Source organism: Bos javanicus, chromosome 16, assembly GCF_032452875.1.
Source record: "Bos javanicus breed banteng chromosome 16, ARS-OSU_banteng_1.0, whole genome shotgun sequence".
Lineage (NCBI taxonomy): Eukaryota > Metazoa > Chordata > Mammalia > Artiodactyla > Bovidae > Bos > Bos javanicus.
Window position 1 is genome coordinate 60216148 of NC_083883.1, and position 16137 is coordinate 60232284.

The following is a 16137-nucleotide window of genomic DNA, read 5'->3' on the forward strand; positions in this document are numbered from 1 at the left end:
AGACACCCAGTTAGGTTGCAAAAGCTTTTCTGGAAGGTTTGATGTTAGAAACCTTTCTTCACCTCTACCTACAGGCTAAGAAAATGTACAGGTTGAGCAGAATCTTACACTGAAGTATGCAGCATAGAGTGGACATGGGTCTGTCCCTGGCTTAACTGTCCCATCTTTTCTTTGACCTCAAAGTACAATGTTTTTTTGGCTTTAGCTTGCCTCGTGGGCCACACTTGCTCAGTCATTTTCTGCCTCTCATTTCTCTGTACAACCTCTAAGTGTGCTCAGGCCTGAGTCCTCTTCTCCAGGGATAACTTTCTTGGAGAGCTCATCCAATCCTGTGACTTTAAATGGTATCTGTGTGCCGAATGACTCCAAATAGGTATTTCCTGCCCTAACCTTTCCCAGAACTTCAGATTCATAGATTCGATATCACCATCTGAATGTTCAAGAGGCATCTTAAATGTATAGATACAAAATGGAACACTAGATTTCCAAACCTAAACCTGTTCTTCTGATCTTCATCTTAGTGTCCAAATGAACTACATAGATGTCCAAGCCACAAACATAGAAATTATCCCTCATTTTCTCTCTCTTTCTCTTTGAATATATGGAATATCAGCCAATGTTACTATAGTTGTACCACCAAACTTATCTGGACTACCTCTTTCTTTTCTCTCCACTGCTACAACCCCAGCCTAAACCCCCATTAACTCTACCTGGGCTGCTACAACGGCCTCTTAACTGATCTCCCCATTTCTTTACATAACTGGTTCCTTTTCATCTTTTAGGTCTCAGATAACAGGTCAAAGCTCAAAGAGGACTTCCCAAACTACTCCTACCCACCACCTGTTCTCTATCAACTTGCCATGCTGACCTTCTTCTTAGAACTCACCACAGTGTGTGATTATCTGTTTCCTTTCTATTGACTGTGTTCCCTGCTAGAATATAAGCTCCAATGAAGCAGGGAGTTCAACTCTTTTCTTTGCCACTCAGTCCCCAGGGTTCACCATACTGCCTGACCCACAGTAGGCTCTTCACAAATATTTGCTGGAAACAATGAATTAAAGTCTTTCCAAAAGAGAAAAATCTCTTTGGGATTCCAGAAGCTAAGGAACCATCGATATTTGTTCTGTTGCTCTTCAGAAATATTCCATTCCAATTAGCCACACATACAGTATCAAGGGCTTCCCAAGTAGTGCTAGTGGTAAAGAACCCGCCTCCTAATGCAAGAGACATAAGGGATGCAGTTTCAATTCCTGGGTCGGGAAGATCCCCTGGAGGAGGGCATGGCAACCCACTCCAGCATTCTTGCCTGGAGAATCCCATGGACAGAGGAACCTGGCTGGCTATGGTCTGTAGGGTCATGAAGAGTCAGACATGACTGAAGTGACTTAGTACACACACCTCACATGTATCAAACATGAGGAATGTTTATTTAAAGGTATTGACTTGAGTTGAGACTATTTTAAGGCCCAGTTCAGACAAAATTCTATAACAACTACTTCTTGGTTGTCCCAACTTATAAGCCAGGATGGTGATTATATGTGTTGGTTGGTACCTCCTGGCACAGGCACCAATCATTAGTAAGAACTAAAGGTGTTCTTTTACATAAGATTTTATAAAAAAAAATTTAGTTGGGAAGAAGCAATCATATGAATTAAAATGAAGACTATTACATTTTTAGCTCTCTGACACATAAACATATATGTATCATAAGTAGAAACTAATCAAGTCATAAGAAAATATTATTTAATGAACTGGCATTACCTTCTTTATAGGTAAAACTTGTCTTTGTTTAGAATAATATCTTGAGAGATGCCTAAGGAGTGAAAGTACAAGCTCTGTATGTGTTGTAAAGTAACAACAAAAGATCACAAAATCATTCTTCATAAGAAATTGGAAAATACAAGAAGAGAAAAGAAGTAAATGAGGAGAAAGAGTGGGAGAGGAGGTTAGGCAAAATGTCAGGAGGCTGAACTTCTGGTTGGTAGAAAGAGCAAGAAGATCAAATTTGCAGTTGTAAATTGGCGGCTGAAGAGTACAGAGTATTTACCATTTAGCCACCTATCTGGCAAATGTTATCTCTGAATCTCCAGGAAGTCTACTGCACACAGCTGCCTCTCATGAATTTGGGGTGGGAGATCTAGGAGGAGGGGCTATAACCTACCCTCGAGTCAGTGCCAAATGAAGATAAAGGAACAGCTGCAGGACAGACAGTGAAGAAGCAGAGTTCAGCAGAAGCCAGAAATCAAACCCTGATTATCAAGAGAATGGGGAGCCCAGAGAAACTTCAGGGAGTTTGGGGAGAGCATTGGTTTCCCCATAAGACATGGGATGGGGTTTCCAGATGAGTTTATGTAAACCTCAAGGTGATATCTGACTTCCCAGACAATCCAGGAGCCACTATCAGCGAAATTCTACTGATAAATATCCATCACTCGGCACCACGGTGTTAGTGAAAACCCTAGTTAGAGATGGCAGGCAGTATTCGTTCCAGCTTGTATCCTCTCCTTCCATCATTCTGTCCTGCTTTGTTTCTATTGTCCCGTGTGGTTCCATACTCCAGTCTAGACCATATTAGCTACACTCATAGGTCACTGTTTTTTACTATTAATACTCTTAGAGTTGGTTCGCCAGAACAAAAACATTTAAATTTATGAAGTCTATATGGTAGGAAAAGCGCAGTGAAAGCTACATTTTAAGCAATGATAATCACAAAGACACAGAGCTTCTTCAAAGAGCATATTCTGTTCAACTAAATCATTTATTAATTGAAATCAACAAATATTTCTGAGCTAGATACTCTGCTAAGCTCTCCAACTTAAAATATGAATAAAACCCAATTGTTTCTCTTGATGAGTTCACCATCCAGTGGGGATACATAAACAAATAATTACAATGCAATGATAGTTGCAAAGCATAGTAATAACAATAACTTTTATGAGCTCATTGAAGACAGGCACTTAGTGAAAACTGCAGGAGGGGTCAGCATCAGTTTGGCTTTTGAATGAGCTGACAACTGAGTTCTATCTTAAAGGATATGAAAGGTTAATCATGTAGAGATCGGGGGATGGGCAATTAGGTTTGGGTTGGGGTAGATGAGGTGAAGGGAAGTGGAGCTTTCTAGAAGGAACAACAAGGCAAAGACATGGAAGGGGAAAAAAAATTGCATAGGCTACGCAGGGTTTTGAGTTGCTGGAGACAAGATTAAGACATAAACGAAGCTAGAGAAAAAGGTAAAGGTTAAATAACCCTGGGATTTGAATGCTGTGTTACAAAATGTAGATAATTCTACCTGTAATGGAGAAACAGAGGGTTTGGGGGCAGAAAAGTGGGATGGCAAGATTTGAGTTTTAAATAAATTGTAAAGAGAACAATTAGAAAGTGGTTGTCGTGGCACCCGTGGTGCCCTCTATCTTTGAGGCAGACAAAACAAAGGAGATTTATTAGATAAATTTTGTTCTAGTCTAGGTGAAAGATGGAGAAGATCTAGTCTAGGAGAAGGCAATGGCACCCCACTCCAGTACTCTTGCCTGGAAAATCCCATGGACAGAGGAGCCTGGTAGGCTGCAGTCCATGGAGTCGCGAAGAGTCGGACACGACTGAGCAACTTCACTTTTCACTTTCATGCATTGGAGAAGGAAATGGCAACCCACTCCAGTGTTCTTGCCTGGAGAATCCCAGGGATAGGGGAGCCTGGTGGGCTGCTGTCTATGGGGTTGCACAGAGTCGGACACGACTGAAGCGACTTAGCGGCAGCAGCAGCAGCAGGTGAAAGAGGAAGAGAACACCATCTGTGAAGGTGGAGAGGTGGAACACATCAAGTGATGTTGAGCAAATTGAATTGCCAGGCGTGGTAATTGATTGGATTTGAGAAATGAAAGAGAAAAATCCAAAGAATTCTCTCTTGGATGACAAATATGGGGTCAAGAGTTAGGATTCTGTCTACAGAAGGAGAAACTAATTTGATGGAGAGGACAGAGAGTTATATTCTAAACATGTGAAGTCCCAGCTGACTTTGGGACAGCTAGACTGAGCCAGGATCAGCTAGAACTGAAGGGAGAGATCTGAGATAAAGGTACAGCAATGAAATTCATCTCTGTAATCGGCATAGTTGAAACACTGAGGTTGTGTCGGATCACCGAGGAAAACTTGAAAAGTGAAAAGAGTGCTCGTCAAGGGAGATTCCAAGGAGAAGATAAATAAGCCAAAAAAGAAGGTAGAGAAGGAATGCTCGGAGACAAATGAGAGAACGGGTGAGTGTAATTAAAATAAAGAGTAACTTTTAAGAAGGAATGGATTGTTATATGTCACAGATGCGTTGCAATATAGGACTTTCAACGTATCTGCCTGAAGTCATCTTGAGAGCTGTGGTCATAGAGCAGTAACGGGTTGAAGACTGTGTAGGGAGGCAACCCCCTTGGGTATCTAGGAAGGACATTCAAGTCAAATGAGGACAGCACAGATGGGGAAAGTTATTGGCTTGTCTCACATGTAAATATAGATACACAGACACTAAATAAAACATTTACAGTTCATTAAAAATACAGTATAATCAAGAAGGGTTTACCCCAGAAATGGAACGATACTTTATTTTTGGAAATCTGTTGATGTAACTCACCATCTTATCAAATTAAGGGAAAAAACTAAATGACCACCATGATAAATACAAAAAGAAATATTTAGTAAAACTTAACACTCACTTTATGATTTTAAAACATCCTTAGAGAACTAGAAATAGATCAAATAATTACTAATATGAAAAACTTTCAGCAAACATCACAGTTAATGGTGAAATAATGGAAATATCCTCTTTAAAGTCAGAAACAAGACATAACTATTGTGTTTATTCCACATTGTCCTGGAGGATCTAACCAATGTAGTAAGACAAGGTGGGGAAATGGGGGTTTGGAAAGAAAGAAACAAAATACTCATTATATGAAAATAATATGATTATCGACAGGAACATTCAAGACAATCTTTTGACATGTAATCGGTACTTACCAGAAAGTTTTTTAAGTGTGATAAACACAAAATCAATGTTCAAAAATGGATAGTGTTTCTATATATAAGCAATAATCAATTAGAAAATAGAGTAATAATAATACCTAAATTATAGTGGCAAGAGAAGCCATAATGTATTCAAAAATAAATCTAACCAAAAAATCTAATACTTTATATAAACAAATGATAAAACTTTATTGATAGACATAAAATAGAAGAGAAATAGCACTTTTTTTGGGGAGGGGGGGAGGGCTGCATGGCTTGCCAAATTCTACCCCCTGCAGTGGAAGCATGGAGTCTTAACCACAGGACCACCAGAGCCCCAGAAAAGCATATTCCTGAGAGGAAAACTCAATATTATAAAGAGGCAATCCTCCTTAAAGTATAAATTTTGTTAAATTTACAGTCAGAATCCCAACAGTCTGTTGTATGGAATGTGACCAGTTGATTTAAAAATGTATATAGTATACTTCAGGGCCAAGAAGAGGCAGGGTAATTTTGAAGAAGAAAATAAGGGGAAATGAACACAATGTAATACCAGAGCATAAATAAATAAATGGACCAGTAGAACAGGACAGAGAGCCACACATACGAGAAACTGACACACGATAGAAATGAAAGTACAAAGTAATAGGGAAAACCTGGACTATTCAATAACTGGTGCAGGGTCAATTAGTTATCCATATAAGGAAAAATTAGATCCTCCCCACTGTACACATAAATAAATATCAATTAAAGACTTCAACGTGAAAGGCAAAATAATAAAGCTTTCAGAAGATAATAGAGCAGAATATATTCATCACTTCCAAGTAGGGAAGGCTTTTTTAAGACACAAGAAACTTAAACCATAAAGCTTAAACCATAAACAAACAAGATAAATTAAAATTTCTATGGAGAAAGTTATCCTGTGCAGGTGTGCTCAATTGTGTCCGCCTCTGGGGCGCCGGGATTCTCCAGGCTCCTCTGTCCATGGAATTCTCTAGGCAAGAATCCTGGAGTGGGTTACCATTTCCTACTTCAGGGAATCTTCCCAACCCAGGGATCAAATTCAGGTCTCTTGTCTCCTGCAGTGGCAGGAAGATTCTTTACCTCTGGGCCACCAGGGAAGCCCATAAACAATGTTAAAAGACAAAACTAAGAGAAAATACTTGCAAATCAAATAACTGACAGAAGTTTAGGGCACAGAATACAGAGAGAACTTTTATAAATCAAGTTTTAAAAAGACAAAAATACAATAGAAAAAACTTGCCAGGACTTCCCTGGTGGTCCAGTGACTAATACTCTGAGCCCCCAATGCTGAGAGCTCAGGTTCCATCCCTGGTTAGAGATCTATACACCTCATGTCACAAGGAAGATAGCAGATCCAGTGTGCCACAACTAAGACAGCACAACCCAAAACAAATAGATATTTTTAAAAATGGGGATAACAACTTAAAAAAAGAGAAAGAAAAACTTGTCAATGAGTATGAAAAGGCAATTTAGAGACATGAAATCTGAATTGCTGCTTAACCTCTCTAGACGAAGGTGTAAAATTGGACTGCTTTTCATATATATGAGAACGGTAAAAATTTTTTAATCTGACAATGTTAAATATTGGCAAGGAAATGAAGTGAAAACTCTCCTACTCTGCTAATAAGAAAGTAAGTTAGTACAGCCACTGTAGAAAGCAACTTGCCGATATTTTGTAGAGTGAAGCTGGTGTGTACCCTACTACATAGCAATTCAATTTCTGGACATATTATCTAGAGAAATACTTATACATACATATGCAAAAGGAGAATTGCCTTAAGGGTGGTCACTGACTTATTGTTCACAATCATAAAAATTAGGAAACAGCAATTAGTAGCAGAATGTATAAATTAATATTGGAATATTTATATGGTATAAAACTACACAGCAGTTAAAATGAACGGACTTGATCCTTGAGTATCAACATAGATAAATCTTAAAAACACAGTATAGAATGAGAAAAGTACATTTCAGTATATATTGTGTATGTAAATTTCATGGAGATAAAGACAAATTCAATAGGAAAAAGCATCAAAGGATTTGCATATGTACATGCTATATTTGGTTTATCACATATCTGTCCATCTATTCATTCACCAACCCATCTTATTTTATGGATGTACTTTAAAGAAAATTGCAGATACCAGTGGATTTCATAGGTCAGGAGCTTTTTGATTAGATGAGAGAGCTGAACACATAAACTAAGGGAAGAAGCCTTAGTTTATGTTCTAGCTTAGTGCTAAAAGTGTGGGTGAAAGAAAAAAAAGAGAGAAGATAATTGTTTGAAGCCAAAAGAGGTGGGATAGTTTGGCTTTCGAAAAAGAAGAGAGCCCACTCTTCCTCTGAGACTGAAGGAAAAGATGGTGGTGGGTTGGGGACTTTGAAGGATATCTTGTTTGGTGGCCTCAGTTTTTCTCTTTGAAATAGGAGGCAGAAACATTTTGAGAATAAGAATCATCATTGACCAGGTCTTGAGGAGAGAGACAAAGATTAGGTATATATTTATTTTAGCTGTGCCATGAGTCTTGCGGGATTCCAGTACCCTAACCAGGGATTGAACCCGGGCCATGGCAGGGAAAGCACCAAATCCTAATCACTAAATGACCAGGGAATTCCCAAGAGTAGGTATATTTACCTGAGAGAATGGAAGCAGCAATTGATCAAAAATAACTTAAGAGGCTGATGGAGTCTCTGAAGGCCCGGATGAGTTAAATCTGTAGCAATGCAAGACTCTAGGTTATGTGATTTTCTCCAGCCTCAGCTACTTAAGAAGAAGGAGCAGAAAAAAGCATACTGTAGGAATGATCTAGAGTTGATGCTATAGGCCAGGCTGCAAGGGAATGGAAGAGATTGGTGTGAGAGTGTTTCAGATGAGCAATTACTGGTTCCACATGGAACATGGGACTAAGAGAGTCCAGGAATCGAATAAAGAGATCAATACATCTGAGTTCTCATGAAATGGAGAAATGGCCCCTTTGCTGAGCCACAAATTTAAAGAGTAGCTTTGTTCTAACTAGGCTTACTGCTACGACTCCAAACACACAGAGACACAGATTGTTTAAGAACAAAGTCTTCATGGCCTGTTTAGAAACTCTGTCTTCACAGCCTCTTTACAAACTCTGTGGCAGCCGTTACCACATCCCTGCATTTTGACAGAAGCTTTACCCTATTGGGATACCAAAAACTGCACACCAAAATATAATATTTGAAGCTTGGCTCTTTTTCATCCCTATAATTCTCAGTCACTGATTAAAAGGGAAATGCTTCTAGTCACCAGTTCTCTCTTTAACCCTTGTCCCTTTCTTTAATGGTTTGTACTTTCTCGCTTTTTCAGCTTATGCTATGAACCTTTTCATTTTCATTTCTTGTACCTGTCACTTACAAACTCCTTACTTATCCTTTCCACTAAGTGGTCTGGAGTCAATATTTCATTGTAATAAAATACTCAACAATTCTTAATATTTCTTCTTGGAGGTATATGCTCTACTTCTTGTCTTGAATTAAGGGGATTTCCTTCAAGACTAGGATTTGCCCTGCAAATATCTTTGGTTGGGGTTGTCAATTTTCTCACTTTGTTTTGTTGTGCTCTAGAGTGACTTGAGGTGTAGGGGTTGGCATTTGGCTATCTGTAACCCCACTGCTACTTCCAGACCATCACTCATCACTTTAATGTAACTCATTCTTTTCTTAAGGGTGATTGCTATTCTTTCCTCCTCCCTGCCACTAACCACCTGTCTGATTGCTTCCTTTAATTCCTCAAAGACTTTGAGACTTAACCCACAGTCATCCGCTTTATCCCATCTACCACCATCCTAAAAGTTCAATAACTTAGCTTCCTAATTTTCGTACTTCTTTAATTCTTATGACTTTCTCTTCTATTCTAGTTACCCACTTTCCAGAACCACATTCTATATCTTGTCATAACTCAGACAATATAGCTAAGCAATCTTAAACTTCAATTCCCCACTTTCTGACTATTAGCTTCTAAATCTCTAGCTCCTCCCTAGTTGTCCTGTGAGGATGTCCTGTTATAGACCAAGGGGAAAAATGATCAAAAAAAGTTTCCAGGGCTTCCCTCATGGTCTAGTGGTTGAGAATCCTCTTGCCTATGCAGGGGACGCAGGTTTGATCCCTGGTCTGGGAAGATCCCACATGCCGTGGAGCCCTAAGCCTGTGACCCACAGCTACTGAAGCCCCTGCCATGAGAAGCTGGCACAGTGCAACAGAGAGTAGCCCCAGCTCATCAAAACTAGAGAAAGCCCGCTCACAACAACAAAACCCAGCACAGCCAAAACAAACAAATAAATAAATCTTAAGGGAAAAAAAAAGTTTCCAGAGTTCTTATTCTCAGTAGCAATCAACCCTGATCAACAATGGTAAGACATTCAGGAGGTATGACCATCTTAATCCATATTTAGATGACAGCCTTTTGGAATATATTTTAGATATTTTTTGTCTTTGCTCACAAGAGTCATTTTAAGTAGGCTCCAACTACTGTAACTGATGTCTCAACCTTTATTAAACTAGAGGCAAATGAAAATGGGCCAGTGTAGCCATCACATGTTGACCAATGATGATAGTATTGCTCTCAAGGTAATATGCTGCTGCTGCTGCTAAGTCGCGTCAGTCGTGTCTGACTCTGTGAGACCCAACAGACGGCAGCCCACCAGGCTTCCCCATCCCTGGGATTCTCCAAGCAAGAACACTGGAGTGGGTTGCCATTTCCTTCTCCAATGCATGAAAGTGAAAAGTGAAAGTGAAGTCGCTCAGTAAAAAGTGAAAGTGAAGTCATGTCCGACTCTAGTGACCCCATGGACTACAGCCTACCAGGCTCCTCTGTCCATGGGATTTTCCAGGCAAGAGTACTGGAGTTGGGTGCCATTGCCTTCCCCGCTCAAGGTAATATAAAGACAGTGAAATAACCTAAAACATCACGTCTCTGGAATCATTTGGCTTTGATGTCTTTTTATTGCATCTTTTGAGGCCTCATCAGAACTACAATGCTAAGGCAGGGGTCATTTTCTTTGACTAGGGTGCAGTAACTTAGTGTTTCTATGGTTACTAGAAAAACACAGGAATTAATTTGCTAAAGATTACCCCCTTCATAGATTGTGTTAGTTAATAGATGATTGGTATTGTGTATTCCAGGCAGAGCTGGAAAAGATGCGATGTTCAGAGTGCTGGCAAAAGCAAGAGTACACAAAAACACGCACAAAAGTTTTAAGAGTTTGATACTGGCCATTTCTACAGCAGGTTCTGTAGTGGTCATCACTGAAAAAGTATCAAAACTTTGTTGCTCTAATACTTTGTGATGTTTTAATTTTAACTACATGGGGCGAGGTAGTTATTTATTCTTTTCAATGTTTAGGACCTCTAAAGGCTTTAATGAGGCCTGATGTCAGTGGCCCTTGTGGTTCCATCTGAGTGTTTTTATTCTTTTTGCATTCCTGTAATTGAATGTTGAGGTGAGGTCATGACTTTGAAGGAGCTTTTGCCAAGAAGAAATGACTGGTGGAGGTCTGTTTGTCTCTGGCCTGTTCTACTGCTTTCCCAAACAATATGGTCATTGGCTGGTATAAACAGTGACTTTTTCTCAGGGAACACAGGCCAGGTATAAAAAAGCACTTACAAAACCCGAGAAGATTCCTAAGTTCTTGGTGCCAATGAATGCTTAAGATCCAACCGTTCCTAACTTACAATCACTGTCAAATGTTGCTCTAAGGAGAGTCTGTGTTCCTTAAGTTCTCAGCACCAACCTCAGTTTCCCCATTTAGACTACTCACTTCCTTTCTGTCTGACCTGCTTACAAACTTGACTCATGCCACAGCTTTGGTTTTTATACAACTCTTTCTACCCAGAATGCAGCGGAATGAACGGCAGTCACCCAACCACTTGAGACTTGCTGTCCTAAGCTCTTGAATTAAAAGACAGAAAGTAGAGAAACAGTTCCTTTTAAATACAGACCCCTTCTAGGGAGTAGGGAATCTATTTTCTTCCATTGCATTGGATTCTGCTTAAGACTCAGGATGCAGGATGCTCTTTTGATGACGGACAGACAAGGTTGAAGAGAGGGACATACTAAGCAATGAGGAACAGCTGAGAGCTACAAAGATAGGGCTGTGCTCATGTATAAATAGAAACGTTGCTGCTACCCTGATGAATCAGACCAGATGTTTCTCTGATGTCTCTGTTTGGTCCTTTGGTTTATTAAAAAAAAAAAAAGTATAATTTTGCTAAAATTATATGTGGGGCCAGAAATGTGGCACAAATGCTTTAAGCTTAAATAATATGTAAAAGAGTAAAATTACTTTACTTAGGAAACCTTTATCAACAAGAAAAACATCCATTTAGAGAAGCACAGAAGAGAGGAGGAAGGAAACAATCTGTTGATGGAGCTGACGAATTACGATTCAGATCTGAATTCCAAGTCTTCATCTGTCACTAAATGTGTGACCTTGGGCAAGCCAGGTCATTTTCCTGGGTCTAGGTGTATATATATATATATATATATATACACAAACATATATTTTGTTTGTTTGTTTTTATTGGAGTATAGTTGATTTACAATGCTGTGTCAGTTTCTGTTGTATAGCAAAGTGAACCAGCTATACACATACATATATCCACTTACTTTCAGAGTCTTTCCCCATATAGTCATTATGGAATTTGAGTAGAGATCCCTGTGCTATAAGGCAGCAGCTTATTAGCATCCATTTTATTATATACAGCAGTGTGTATATGTCAATCCCAATCTCCCAATTCATCCCTCCCCCTCTTTTCCCCCCTGGCAACCACAAGACTATTCTCCATGTCTGTGACTCTATTTCTGTTGGCATATTTATTTTTCTTAATGGGGGAGAGGCTGGGAGAGAATGGGGTTACATGGCAAAGGTTCATCAAATTAACTTTGTAAGTGTCTTTTGCAATCCCAAACATCTATGAACCCAACCAGGTTTTCTTTTTCAGTTTAATTTCTTGTTTCCTGGCTTCTAGTTTCATTGAGGGGTTGGTATGTGAAAGACATTGTAGGGAATAAACATGAATTAACCCAAGGCCTCTGTCCTCAAGATGCTTATAACCTAATAGCAGATATTAGAATTACACAAAAGACGATACCACAATATAAACTGTGATTGATTCCAGAAGGCAGAAATGAACAAATGCCATGGGAACTCAGAGGAGGCAGAGATCACTGCCAGCTTGGACGATAGGAAATAACTTGCTGGAGGAGGACATCAACATTTGATGGGGGAAGGGGAAGGGGCTTGAAGGTTGGTGAGTATTTAGCAGGCGAAGATAGAGGAAAGGCCATTTCAGATATAAGAAACAAGAGGAGGCAAGGGGCAAGAAAAGTGCCGGATGTATTTGGGAACATGAGCCATTTGGGGTGGCTATATGAGCATAGGCTAAGAGTCAGGTAGCAGTGCTGGGTTGGGAGCACATTGGGGAGGCCCTTTTAATCTTGGTAGAGTGTGCATTTTACTTAGTAGGCAGCAGGGAGCCGTTTTTCTGATCTTGGGTGTGACTTAGTCTGAACGGTGCTTTAGGATAATTCACCTACAGCAAAGTGTAGGATGAAGTGGAAGCGGAAAGATCTCAGGGGAAAGAGAACAGCTAAAAAGCTAATGCATAATCCTGAGCTCTCATGGTGTCAATGGGAACAGAAAGTATTCCAAATGGGTTGGATTTATGGAAGCTAGGGAGAGAGGAGGGGATTCAAAGTTAACTCCAGGTTTAAGAACCTACTAGTACTTCTAACATAAAAAGGAAATTTAAGAAGAGAAGGGTGTTTGGGCAGGAAAAACCAGGAAAGAATTCACCTTTCATGCAGCGTGTCTGAAGTACAGGGAGCATGCATATCTTAGTGGAGGTGTTCAATATTTACACACTCCTGACTGGACCTCAGTACTATGGATGCAGCTGGAAATGGATATCTTAGAGACAACATTCTCTAAGTGAAGGAGCTGAAATCCTCCAAGTGAAAAGATTACCAAGGAATTGGAGAGTGAGGCAGGAGGAAGATGGACAACAGAATCTTGAGAAGTGTCTAAATTCTTCCATTTTGATGAACTGGGCATAATCAGTGTTATAGAACATAATCAAGAGAGTGTCACATCATTGTGTCCAAGGGGAAAGGGAATATTGAAAGGGAGTGGCTGGTGAACCATTGTTGCGTAACTGCTTGGGGGATTAGGGCCTTAGAGCTAGTGTCTAGATTGCCTAGAAGGAATTGGATATAAGAAAAGAGTTAAGGGCATTTGTGATGAGGGAGCCTCTTTGTGTGTGTGTGTGTGTTTTCTCTTTTTATATTTTTGGCTGTTCTGGGTCTTTGTTGCTGCGAGAGGGCTTTCTCTAGCCTCAGCAAGCAGGGGCTACTCTTCCTTGCAGAGCTCGGGCTCTAGGCACCTAGGTTTAGTAGCTGCAGCTTGAAGGCTCTAGAGTGCAGGCTCAGTAGCTGCTGCGCCGTTGAGTGTAGCTGCTCCTTGGTATGTGGAATCTTTCTGGACCAGGGATCAAACCTGTGTCCCCTCCAGTGGCAGGCAGATTCTTTTCCATGGTACCACCAGGGAAGTTTTGTGTTTTCTGACAGATGAACAGAGGAGAAAATTGGTCGTGTTCCTACCTGGTCCTCAGGTTGACAGTCAAGATTCCAAATCCTCATTTCTTCTTTATATTGATAATGTGTACTTAGAGGGGCTTCCCAGGTGGCTCAGCAGTAAAGAATTCACCTGCCCATGCACGAGATTCAAGAGAGGCATATTTGATCCTCAGAGGAGGAAATGGCAACTCATACCAGTATTCTTGCCTGAAAAATTTCATGAACAGAGGAGCCTGGTGTGCTACAGTCCACAGGATTGCAAAGAGTCATATATAACTGAGTGACTGAGCATGCAGGCACTCAGAACCCAAGGCTTCTTCTTTTGAAATCTCAGATTATTGTCAGGCTTTGTTTTCCAGAGTACGATCAGGGGAACTTATTATCTTTTCTCCTCCACAGTTCCTCGGTTTTTTAGTTCCTTCTGGTTTTGAGTTTGGGGTTAGATTCTTAGAGTTGAATTCCATTGACAATAAATATGTAGATCACCTCTGAGAGCTTAGTGTCAGAGGCTCTAGAGGGAAGAAAAAGAAGTGGGTAGGGCAGGCAGGGAAATGAGACTTTATTGTATTTCACACACAAAGGCCTGTTTGCAAACTACAATGTAAATTAAGACTTTAACAGCAGAGGATTTATCTTCACTTTAAAATCTGGGATTACACCAGGCAGATACCACTGGTATAAATTCAAGTAGGACTGACTGCCTCCCAGCAATGCAAATTAGTTTATCACTTTTGTTTGCTTGTTTGATTTTTCTTCAATATTTTTAAGTGATAAAAATTTACAAAAGCCATGAAATATTTACTTTTGGCTCTACAACTGTTAGAACAATTCTACCTGCCAAAGGGGGGTTGTTGTTGTTCAGTGGCTAAGACGTGTCCCACTCTTGGCGACCCTGTGGACTGCAGCATGCCAGGCTTCCGTCCTTCACTATCTCAGAATTTGTTCAAACTCATGTCCACTGGGCTGGTGATGCCATCCAACCATCTGCCAAAGGTAGGGTGGTGGGGGGTGGTGGGGAACCCTGAAGGAATCCAGATCCATCAGTGAGGTAAAAAATTAGGAAGTTAGGGTTTTAATCTATGAATTAGCTATGTTACTTTAGGTAGGTTGCTTAATAGACGTCTATGCTTTAATTTTTTTCACTGGCGAAATGATGATTAAAAAAAATACTGGTTCTGCTCTATCTCATACAATAATTTTTCAGGTTGTGAAAAGTATTATCTCTTTAAGTTATAAACATTAGATAAATTCCAGGCATACTGTTACGTAAGCAACTAGAGAACTACTGAAGCCAGTCGGGTCAGAATGGGGAAGTGAAGCAGGAACTGGGATTTGGGAAATCTGGATGTAGAAAGTAGGATTATTGGGGATTGGTAGAAAGCTTTTTCTTCCGCTCAAGAATGAATGATGCCAATTAGAGAGCAAGCTAGAAAGAGAAAAAAAAATTGTGACTGTTTTACACAGCACTTCTGATGCTGCTCTGGAATAACCGCTAGGGTAATAAATTCCTTATATATTGACTAAAAAGTGCTCAAATATGTACATCTGATGCCCATTACTTCCTTGCTCTCTGACTTTTGTTACCATGACTTAAACAGCAATTTAATGTACCTAAAAATGCTCTAGTTCTGCTTCGTGCAGAATTTAGGCTCCAAATCTCTAGCTTCAGCACTTTCTTTTGTCCACCCAAACACTGAGCTATCTGATACTTAGACTAGGAAGTCTGAATATGGAGTCAGATAGTAAGAAATCAGGGTTCTAGATACTGGAAATGATCACTTCAATACATCACCAAGCCACGTATCAACAAACTTAATCACAAAGGGTTCCAAGCTGAAGTAACCAGTTATCATTGAAGCTTTGCCAGCTAACATGACTGTTCCTCAGTTCTCTCACCTGTTAAGCAAGAAGCAGGATCAGATTCTCTCTAAGATTACTTTCTGCTATGAAGCACTATTACTCTAAATAAGAGTTTGGAGAAAATGACAAAATGTGTCCTCATAGCTCTTGATAAACCCAAACAATACAGAAACTGAAAATCTCTCCTTGTCTTGTTGTGCTAAGTAGAGAGAAACAGGGGGAAAACACAGAATAAAACCCTCCAAAAAGAGAAAACACACACACACACACACACACACTTGTGGAATCCTTGTTCGGTTTTACATAGCCATGTTCAAGAAACACTGCTGGAGATGTACTATGTGCAAGACACTTTTAAGTGGTTACTGTTCAGTTTTAAAATGATAATTATTACTTTTCCAGCCACTCTTAAAGCTGAATTGGTAAATAATATCGCCTTGGGTGGGCATAAAATTAAACCCAAGGTCAAGGGAGACAGTCTACGAATAGACCAAAAATAAAACGCAAGAGATATCCTTAGAAGATTTGGCAAAAAAAAAAAAAAAAAAAGCCAAGATATTGCACAAAGATCAAAGGCTAAAAAAGAGAAATATGCTTAGCTAATTCTGGGCTTTTGAGCATTTCATGTGCTTGCGAGGCCCGTCCATCCATCCACACCACACTTCTGAGCC